Consider the following 12,074-nt stretch of genomic DNA (forward strand, 5'->3'; position numbering starts at 1 on the left):
CTGAGGACACAAAACTAATTGGTGAAATGTGCAAGCTGCAATGTTCTGAGGAAACTCTATTTATCCAGACGTTTAGGTGGACACAATTAGAGGTTGGTGCTCTGGAACGGACAGCACATGAGTACATTTTACTGTGTGTAAGTTCCCAGTGAGGATTGTGAAATATAAATCACTTTTCAAGGCTCTCAGATCAAAGTAGTATCCAGTATATGTACTGGGGTTTTATTATTGATGATGCTCCAGCCTTTGTTCCAACAGCTTGTGAAAAAAAAAGTTTATCATAAAGTTGGGTTTTTACTTTAGAATTAGATCATGCTTATCTTTTGAGGCTAGAAAATGTCTTGTTGCAGGCACTTTTTTGTCTATCCTAGATTGTTGGAACCATTGGTGTCAGAAATTTTTGAATAAAATATATTCCATTCCTGCATTCTGGTGTATTTTAACAGACTAATAAACATTTACTTTACCTACATAATTGAACATTTGATGCAATAGCTATTTTAGAGAGCAACAAAAAGTAACCCGACCAACAGCTCTCCTTGTGTGAACAGAACACGCTCTGCTTCTCTCAATCATACTAGCCCCAACCCTCCACCCTGCGTCGAAAACTGCCAGAATTAACGTGGCATTAAGCTAGCGCACAAAACAGAGGTTTTGTCCCTTCTCCCCCCCGTGAGCGCTCTGCCAAGGCAGATGACTTTGGGGAAACATTGCATGCAGTGTGAAGTTGTGGTCGGTAACCAGAAAAACCCGGAGTGGACTTTTAGTGGTTTGAGTGTTCTCCTATTAATCTAGTGGAATGGATTTGTTCCCGAAAAAATAGAAACAGTGCTGGATGAACAAATATTTCATGGTAAATGTGTGTCTGGGGGCGTGGGGGTGGGGTTCAAATAAATATTTCTTAAATGGAGGGGGACACATCCCCTTCACATATAACTGTTGTGACGTCTGTAATGGAAACACGATTTATATGCATGCATCCTCTCACGGGTTGCATACGTTGTAGTCTGTAGGCATGTGGCCTTACAATTTATCACTGGTCTTGGAGCCCTCACCCACCATTGTATTTTGTATAACTGTGTTGGATGGACTGCCATATCCACCTGCAGGTTCTATCATTGACATAATTTTATTTGCAAAGCAGTCTTTGGTTTCCTTTGTCCTTATCTCTTGTCCTATATGGCAAAAAAAAGTGTTCAGGAGGTTATTTTCTATGTTCAGTTGAGTTCATTTTATTAACTGGTTTGTATAGATAACAGCAAAAAAAAAAAAAAATCCAGTTTGCTGCTCCTACAGACTGGAAAAATCTGCAGAAAGACAACGTTGAAAGAAATGGTCTCGCCTAATGTTTTTAAGAACGCTCTTAAACAATTTGTAAATGAGGCATCTACTTGTATATAATTTAATTGATACTTTTTAGTTTTTACGTGTGTGTTTTCTTCTTTTATTTCTGCTATTTACTACAATGCATTTTAACGACGCATTGAGAACTGATTTTGTGATTGATAATGTATGTGGTACTGTTGCCATTCTCTCTTGAAAACAAGATTTTTAATCTCAATTAGATCTAAAAAAAAAAAGGATGCCTGATGCAATGTAAATAAAACTGAAAACTGAAAAGTAGTTTTCAGTCAATTCAGTCATCTGCATCAGTCTGTTAAGTACTGTCAGTCATCAAATGATGTTGAAATTTGATAAAAGTGGTTCAAGTTTTATAAATACAATGTCTTAAAAGAGTTACTGTAGCATTTTTTAGATTTCAATATTCTGATCCTGAGAGAAGAGAATTTTAGCATTTGTGGTCAAATCCTTAAAAAAAAAGTATTGGAAGATATTATAATTATTGTGTGTATCGATTCTGCAAATTTGAGAGAGTTATATCCATTTTTGTGTCAACTAATTTTGATTAATGCTTGTGGTCTTCTGAATTTTTATTGATTCCTAAAGTTAATCAGTAGCTAAGGTCCACACCATAATGACTTTTTGACCGCTGTTTATGTGATATTTTGTTAACAAACAGAGATAACTGGAAATTGTTGTTAGCAAAGTTTTAAGAACGGTTCTTGGGCAATTAGCAAGAGCTTGTAGTTTAAGTTGTTAAAGTGTTTCAGCTGCTAACATACCATTTTTTCTGTCAGTATTAGTAAATTGTATTTATAGTTATAAAATAATTTATTTCCATGTTTGTTTGTTTTTTTAGAGTCAGTTGCTTGTACATGTTGAAATTAGTTGAACCCAAAAGTTATTCAGTTGTAGATGTTTATCCAGTGATTACTTTCTGCAAGTTTCTTTAAATCGCTACATTTCATGACTTTCATAACAGACAAAGATACAACACATGTCAAAATCATTATAAATCATTATTTATTTCAAGGCATTTGCCTTTTGGTAGAGGACAATATTAATATACGTCAACATTATATGAAAATAGTTTTCCTCCAAAGGTGGCTGCTGCACCGGCTCTCCAACCTGCATGTAACATGGCTTCATTCCACTGATAGAAGAGAGATTTGTCAGCATCCCTGTTTGCTCACCGTGTGTGTTCTGATAGTCTGGCAGCCAGTTTGTTTGTTTATTTACACCCTGTCTAGGTCAAAGCAGATGCCCTCACTCTTCCGCTGTCTTTTCACTTGCTAGCCAAGCCTGAGTCTAAGAATCTCACATCTCGTATAGGCTTGTCGGTAGTGACCTTTTCAGAAAGCTCTGTGTTCTGTAAGGTAATGTCACAATATTCAGTTCTGGTGCATAATGTCAGAGTAAACAGAGTTTTGTTTCTGTTGGGTAGACACTTGTGACTTCTATTAAGCGTTGAGTGGCGGAACATTAAAACACAACTTTGTTGTCCCCCATCACAGAGCGAAGTCGGGGAATTAGAAAGTGCCTTCCACCGGTCCGTGCATGTTGTGAGCATGACAATTTGAAAAATACTTCCATTTTGGTGTGTCGCTGCATCTAGGTGTAAGAAAGGTCACTATGTAAAAATGGGTTGCCATGTTGAAATCAAAGATGGCTGGCTGTTACATACATATCAGCATGTGTACACATACACATGTGCTTATTCAATTCAATTCAATTCAAAAATACTTTATTAATCCCAAAGAGAAATTATTTTGTTGTTGTAACTCATTATCCTCATTTCATTAAGAGATGTTATAGATGCTGATGGCTGTAGGCAGGAAGGATCTCTTGTAAAGGTCCATCCCACAGTGGATCCTAAGAAACTGGCTGCAGATGCCATCCGATCCGTCCACCCAGACTCGGTTGGCCTCTCAGTTCCCCTGGACTGTAGGACCACCTGAATGCTGGGCTGAACTCCTCCCAGAGCGATGGCCACTCCTCCCAGCAGTCTGCCGAGCTCCTCATAGCTGTGGGCAGTCAACTGTAGGTGCTGAGGGACGGTCCTGTCCTTCCGCTGTCGTGAGCCGTGTTTCCTGCTAGTTCCAGGATCTCAGTGGTCAGGCACTCGAGCACAGCTGGCAGGTTGATGAGAATACGTCCACATAACATCCTTTTCAACTCATTTGAGAGTTTGGGCCATAGTTGAGATATTATTTGAGCTTTTGAGATGTTAATCAGCTGCTGTTGTTGTAGAAAACAGCATTGTTGCCATGGTTACGCATCATAACAAATGTCCAAAACTTAAAAAGTTTCAGTAAAAATCCTTCCGGCTGCACAGCGTCCGATACCAGAAGAAACAATAATCCAAAAAATGTGATTTACATCCAGAAAACCAGGAATTAAAGTTTCCAAAAGCAAAATCTCAGAATGAAAGTAACAGAGCTGCTCCAACATGCAGCCACCTTGAGCGGCGCAATTGTAAATTATTATTTACATACAAATTATATACATGGACAAGATGCAGTGTTCTGAGAGAGCAGCTGCTATCATACACACACACACACACCATATCACACACACATATATATATATATATATATATATATATATATATATATATACCATATACCATATATACCATATCGCATGTGGCTCTGGAGCCACATGCGACTCGTTGGTCCCTCTGCAGCAGCTCTTTCAAGCTTTGACCAAAACTGAAATAAAACTGAATTTTATTGGTTGTTCTAACAACAACTAAAAGGGCTAGTTTTAGCAGTTTCCCTGTAATTTATTTTGCACATATAGGAATACTAGAAACATTGCTAAGAGTCAAACATACTCACTTTCACTTTATGTTTTATTTCTTCAAAGTAGGATATGCAATTTTTTTCTACAATAAAAAAAATAATATCACACAAGACTGCATAGTTTATTGTTTTAGTTTTTAGAAACTGGGGAAAATAATAAAAAATAAAAAAAACTATTTTTTTTTCCTTCTTTACAAGAATCTCATATTTTGTTTTGTTTTAGAGTGTAAAAATATAAATAAATGTTAAAAAACATTAGTTTTTTTAGTTTTTTATAAAATCACCCCTACTGTCCAGAAAAGTCCCCTCCAACAAACTTAAACTGGTCCGTGGGCCACCAGTTGAGAATTCCAGTTATAGAAGGTATTGTGGCTCTGTTCACGTTTAATTTAGTGAACAAAGGGTCAGAAATGGCTCTTTTGATCATAAAGGTTGCAGACCCCATGGTCTAGATTAATCTATGGCAGCCAAGGCCATCATTTTCCACCCCTGGACCTGCCATTGTTCCTGGTCATAGATACAATTCGAACCTATCCGTATATGTGGAATGTCACAAAGTCTATAATATAGCTTATCTTTCTGAGGTCATATTCATGACCTTTTATATGGCTTAACAATGATTGAAATGCACATATTAAAGTTTTAAACCAGACCTAAGGTATTATCTAACCCCCAAGGCCACATCTGGTCCTTTTCGCTGTCCCAGAACTGCCCATGAGAGATTAATGGAAAATCAGGAATCAGACATTACATTATTTGCTACATTTTGCACACAATTTAAATACATGGTCAGTTGTTTTGCATTGCTTTTATTCTGAAGGTAACCACTGAGCGTTTTCAGTTTAGAAAGCACCTTGGTGTGTGTAATAATAAAGTAGCCTGAGCTGTGGTGAACAGACTTACCTGAGAAATGTCAGCAAATGCTACAAAGTATGAACTTTCTACAAACTGTTAGGACCATTTTTAGAAGAGTTTCACAGCTATTTTTTTGTTCTTTCCCAAATGGATTCTCCACACCCAAAGAGGCATTCAAAGGGAAACATGCTTACTGTTGTAGTTTAAGAACCCCAAACATATGCAACCAGTAATCACTTGGTTGACATTTTCAACTGATTAACATTAAAGCATCCTTATCAACCACAAACTGACCATAACTCAGCAAGTGTTACAGATATAAAGCTATTATTTGTGTGGTAGTAGCTGACATTAATCACCAACACATACTCTAGGCACGGATTAATTGTGCAAAATGTGTCCTTAAAACTTTATTACAGATAAATCTATGTTATCAAAATAGCATATTTATACTCAAATACTAAACACTTTACAACAGAATAACTTTGGATTCACCCTAATTCAAGATGGCCACCATGGGTTATTATGGGTCTTATCAAACACAAAACAAAACAAACAGTTTTAACTCAGTCATTTTTCATTTAAAAGAACATATTTTGGTTTGGTGGTAGCTGAGCATTATCCCCACCACATACTCAGTGCATTATACACTGTGTAATATATTTGGTTAAAATTTTGACACTAATGGTTGGTGCCAACCCGTTTGTCTTTTAGCGAAAATATTAATGAACCACATGACAGAAACTTTACAGAAACTCTCAGAAAGTAATAACTGGATGTGCATTAACAACTCAACGTTTGAAGTCACCTCAGTTCAAGATGGCCACCGTAGCTAACTGTATTGGCCACGATGAGCTGACTCACACAAAGACTTGGCAATTGTTTTTATGTCAGATGTCCTTCCTGAAGCAACCACACACCACCGAGCTACCACAGCCCTCTCTGTGTGGAGCAGAGAACTGCCATGTAGGACACCCAGGGGAGCAGATGATGGGGTTAAGGGGCTTGTTCAGGTGTCCAGAGTGGGGCAAATGAGGGTGGGGGCAGGTGTGGATGCTTCACCTTTCCCACCCACATTTTCATGTTGTCGGTCTGGGGAGTCGAACCAGCGACCTTCCAATCACAGACCCACCTTCTCTAACCTCTTAACATACTAATGGTGTTCACTAATGGTGATAATGTGTTTTTTTTAATGATGTTCTAGTGTTGGTTTTTGTGTACATATGATGAATGTAGAGTGTGTCAAAGGACACTTTTTTGCCACAATTGTGATAGACAATATCTTATATCTGTGCCACCTCTCCAACTTTCTGTGTTAGTAGCTGAGAATCATCTTCAACAGCAACTCTGAGCTCTGACAGATTGCATGAGATCTTTGTCTAACATGCTGCCAACAATGATTGGAGTCAATTCGGTCTGTTTGTTAGTGTAGTGTCAGCATAGACAAGTCGGCATTCATCTCTGATCTGGCGCATCCCGGGTAATCTCCATACAACAAAACAGACTTATTACTAGACCTTTTGATCTCCACAGGAAAACAAGCTCCTGCTGCAACACCCTTCTCTAAAAAAGCTCCATCCATTCTCAGATGTGAGATCTCACGTGGGTTACAGTGTGCAGTGAAACATACTTGAACCCGAGCAGACACTTCTACTAGCACACACTGCCATAATGTAGGTCAGCACACACTCCGCTGCCCACGTGTGCAGTGCAAACAGACACACAGACTATAGATTTACTGTCGTCACCTTGAAGTAAAGAAAACCTTTTTTTTTTTTTCTAGAAATATCATTTGACCTTTACATTATGCGCTTTGTGAATCACTTTTCTTTGCCTTTTCAATGACGTAGACCCGGATGACCATGGATTTATTTGATTAGCGTATGTAATCAATAAAGAAAATTAAAGCTATCTCTGTATGGACTAAATCATTCATAAATCCTATGATATTATGAGCATGACTTAATATTGGGCCACCTTTACACATGATGACAACCACAATACATTATTTACAGCCTACACAGACATAAGTTGTTCATGGCTGGATTGCAGCAAATTTGGAAAACCTCCTTTAGTGCTCTTATGGTCCATGTGTCAAGGAATGGCTCAAAATATAGATAAAGTAGAGTCCAGATGAAAGGATACTCACAACTAATATAAAAAAGGAGTTGGGTGTGCTGGCCAAAATGAAAAAAAAAAAAAAAAAGTAGGAGAGAGCTTCGGACCAGCTAGGCAGTTCACTGTTGAATTTGGGGCACTCTCCAAAACTTATCTCCCAAAAATAACCTAAGAACAACAGAAAAAGATTAAATCATGTCATATGGACTGGTTCCAGATGACATGATTTAATCTCTTTTGTTGTTATCTACCTGGATAATTGAACTTAAAGCTACTTTATATTTTGAGCTCAACATTGGAAATAACATTGTATTATCAAAATTGCAAATATTGCTCATCTTTAACAATTCAGCCTTTTCTTCATAAATATAGACATAGTAAATCTAATTATAATCCTGGCAAAATATTATGTCCACAAAATAAAATGGAGTGAAAAAAAAAAAATCCCTAATTTAATATTTTTAAAGAAGCTGATTTAAAAACATATAGCACCTCTGTGGAAAACCTTAATTTAAATAATCAGAAACTTGTAAAAATAATAAATCTTCTAAAGAAATTGAACTTTATTTAATAAACAGACCCCTTTGTTATCTTTGTTTACTTTTCTTTTTGTTGTAACAGACCTTTTTATTATATGCATTTGTATCTTTGCACACTTCTTAAGAAAATAGTGGTATTTGTATAGATAAAAAGATAAAGCTTGCATAGATAAAAAGGTACACATTATTTTATTTTACTCATTTATGTATACATTTAACTCATTTTTATACCTTATTTAGCTCACTTTATTTATTTATTTTTTCTTTAATATAAATCGATAGTATGACTGTGATGATCTTTATATGCAATGTTATTTGTTCAAAAAAAAAAAAAAAAAGACCATGGCTATCATTTGAAGAAACTATGCTTTTTTAGTTTTTACATTGCTTAAAAGTAAAGTTTCATCAAATGATCTATGGTGGCCAGGGCCACCATTGGCTACCCCCTGGATCTGCTGTTGTGGATGGTCATGAATAAAATTGCTCCCTCTGCTCACCAGGATCCATCACTCTACTCCGTCTTTGGCAAGCAAAAAAAAAAAAAAAACCCCAAAAAAGTTATTTATACAGTGTAACACCTATTGTTAACTTGCATTCTCTGTTTAATTCTACTTCAGAAAAACATTCATTTCAAAAACTACAAACATTCACTATTTAACCTGATGCATGCTCAATAATCCAGGTAGAAAAATCCAAAAAAGTTCAATCCGGTCCTCTGGACTTCTGGACCTCCTATTGTTGCCAACCTGTACATGGAGGAGGTAGAAAAGAGAGCCTTGACGTCCTTTTCAGGGACACCACCAAGTCATTGGTTCAGGTATGTTGACGACACCTGGGTTAAAATTAAATCTCAGGAAGTCCAACATTTTACTGACCACATCAACTCTGTGGATAAATACACCAAGTTCACACGAGAAGATGTAAAAAATGGCAGGTTGGCTTTCTTGGACTGTGAGGTCTCAGTCTCTGATAGAGGACGTTTGCAAACCGAGGTGTACCGCAAACCCACCCACACAGACCAGTATTTGCAGTTTGACTCCCATCACCCTTTGGAGCACAAGTTAGGAGTCATCAGGACTCTGTATCACAGAGCAGACAGCGTCCCCACTAGCTCAGGAGCCAGGCAGAAGGAGAAATCCTACACAAAACAGGCTCTAGAGCAATGTGGATATCCTAACTGGGCCTTCCTGAAAGCAGAGAAGAAACCCAAACAGGACTCCAGTCAGCCATCAGGTGAAAAGGAAGAACCCAGACCCAGACCAGTGGTCATTCCATATGTTGAGGGAGTATCAGAGAAACCGAGACGTTTATTTTCTAAAAATAACGTCCCAGTGGCTTTTAAACCCCAAAATACATTACGGCAAAGACTGGTTCATCCCAAAGATCCAGTCCCCCGGCACAAACAGAGTAATGTTGTGTATGCTGTTCAGTGTCAGGAGGGTGATCAGTCTTACATCGGGGAAACTAAACAGCCACTGGCCAAAAGGATGGCCCAGCACAGAAGATCAACATCATCAGGCCAGGACTCTGCGGTCTACACTCATCTCCAGGCCAGCGGTCAATCTTTCAGGGATGAAGATGTTCACATCCTGGACAGAGAGGAACGATGGTTTGAGAGAGGAGAAAAGGAGGCCATCTTTGTGAAAAGAAATCGTCCATCGTTAAACAGGGGTGGAGGCCTACGTGTTCAACTGTCCCCCTTTTACAATGTTGTCAGAGTCAGAGTCAGAGAGTCAGAGTTTCTTTATTGTCATTCGCACATCATGTGGTACATGTGGTGGAGCGAAATTATGTACACAGGGTCCCAGTTACATCCAACAATAAAATGTATAAGAAAAACAGTAATAACATCTAAAATATGAACTAAGAAAAACATCAACTAAATATACACTAAGCACTCATAACATAAAACATTGAACATCAGCACAAACATGAACATGAGTCTGTGCGAGCGGATGTGCACGCATGAACACATCAACATTGAAACAGATCAGCAGCAACATGAAACAGATCAGCAGCAACATGATATGGTTTTTCACAGTGATTATTCTAGTTAGAGATTCATGAGTCTAACAGCCTCAGGGTAGAAGCTGTTCCTCAGTCTAGTGGTTCTACACTTAATGCTCCTTAACCTCCTTCCTGAGGGGAGTGGGGCAAAAAGTGTGTGTGCTGGGTGAGTGGGGTCCTTCATGATGCAGGTGGCCCTCTTCCTGCATCTGGAGGTGTAGATGTCTGTGATGGTGGGGAGGCTGATTCCAACAGATTTCTGTGCAGCCTTCACCACTCTCTGCAATCTCTCTTCTCTACAATGTTGTGATTGCTAGTATCACTCAGCCCTCTGTGAGTAGTAAACAGCCATCAGTGTGCTAATGATCCATTGTTAGGCTGCTTGTCCTTTTTGAGCATGTGATCAGCTGGTTTTGGTTGTCAGCAGCAAACTGGTTGATCCACTCTGAGAAGGTGCTATTTAAGAGACTGAGCTGAATACAGCACCTCAGACTGAGGAAGTCTCTCGGATGAGAGACGAAACGTTTCTATATTTTTTTGCTTTGTTTTGTTTTTTGTTTTTTTGCATGTCCAGAGGACCAGATTGAACTTTTTTGGATTCACTATTTAAATTCCTCAGTGACCAGGGATATCTGCCTTTTGCTTCTTAAATGTGTGCTGTTTGTATCCAGTTCAAAAGTGGCAGCACGGTGGTGCAGTGAAAGCTATTGCCTCTCTGCAAAAAGGTAGCCTGTTCAGATCCCAGCTGTGGACCTTTCTGGGTGGAGTTTGCATGTTCTCTCCATGCATGCCTGGGTTTTCTCCAGGTACTCCAGTTTCCTCCCACAGATCAAAAACATGCATGTTATACTGATTGGTAACTCTAAATTGTCTCTAGGTGTGAGTGAGAAACTGAATGGTTGTTTATCTCGTTTGTCTCTGTGTGTCCCTGTGATGGACTGGAGACCTGTCCAGGGTGCCCCCCCACCTTTCACACAGTGACTAATGGATATAGACTCCAGTGATCCCCGCAACCGGAAAAGGAAGAAGCTGGTAAAGATAATAGATGTTTTTAAAACTTAGTACAATTTCTTTGCATTAGTATTTAATGTGTTCTCATTGTTCCATTGTGAATAAAATATGGATTTTCAAAATTTGCAAAAGTATTTTGTTTTAGGTAAAACATCTGAACTTTCCTGGAAATGAGACTTTACTCATTAATAGTTTTATCTCCAGTTTTAATTGCAGCAAGGTTACAGTCTTTCTGCTGCGTGGTGCAGTAGTTGATACAGAATCAAGGGATTTGAGGTAACTGGTCAATTGAATATTGTTTTAACAATATTGTCAAACGTACTTTTGATTTATTTGTCCTATTTTTTTGCAGATTTGTTAAAGACACTTTTGTGTTCCTATCTTGAGAATTTGCTGTTGCAAAATTGCAAAATCTTCCCCCAAGTCAGAGGAAAATGACGGCTGTGCTTCCTGCAAAACATCAACGCTGTGAAAGAGTCAATGTTCTCATGTTTAGACAGAAAACAAGAATATTAAATAAATAGAGCTCCCCTGTGTTATGAGCTTTACAAGCACAGACAAGTGTTTTAACCTACTTGGCATTTAATTCTTGCACTATGTTTTTTCCATTTTAGAATCCCTCTGTCCATGTAATCTAGGGACATGCAGCTCAGCGCCCCAAAGCCATGGTGGGCTCTTCCAAACAAAGTCACATTAGCTTCTCTTGACCTCACAGCTGTAATCGGCTCTGGGGAGAGGCAGGTGGTCAGTGTTTTGCAAGAGTCCCCCCCGCTCAACGTTAATAGTTTTGCAAGCATGAAGCTGAGGCTGAAGAGCAACGAAGCAAACGTTGTAGGAGCTTACCTGGAGATTAGAGCATCAGCAGTTCAATCACAGTTTAGCCTGCAGGATCTGAGTGCCATCTTGGTGCACGTGTAGAACAACGGTGTTTAAAGTGAGTTCTTTTAAAGACAGTTCTCAGAAATCCATTGATTGTGTTCTGTTGTTTTTTTTCTAATCACAGAAGCACAAATCCTATGATAATTGAAACCTATCATGTTGTGTTAATGTGACAGTTGGCATCAGGCAGCGTAATTAAGAGTGGCAATGCATTAGCGTCGAAGCTCCCCCATTATGATTTGGCCACTGGTCTTCAGATTCTGGCATGCCTTTGGATTTGCTACTCTTGCTGCAGGTTTTGAATTATAATGCAAACAATGTTCTAAAAAAATGCAAGAAAAAGTGTGCCATACCTTTTTTGGTTGCAGTTTGTACATCAGAATAGAAGATGCAAATAAACCTCACATGCACAACAATGGAATTTGGTCATGTTTGAATAATGTTCAAGTTGAAGTGAGATTATGTCACATACTTCATTTAATCTGATAGCTTTCTAATCTTTTCACTATCTTTACAAACT

This window comes from Nematolebias whitei, chromosome 1 (genome assembly GCF_014905685.2).
Source record: "Nematolebias whitei isolate Nwh7 chromosome 1, NemWhi1, whole genome shotgun sequence".
In the NCBI taxonomy this organism is placed as follows: Eukaryota; Metazoa; Chordata; class Actinopteri; order Cyprinodontiformes; family Rivulidae; genus Nematolebias; species Nematolebias whitei.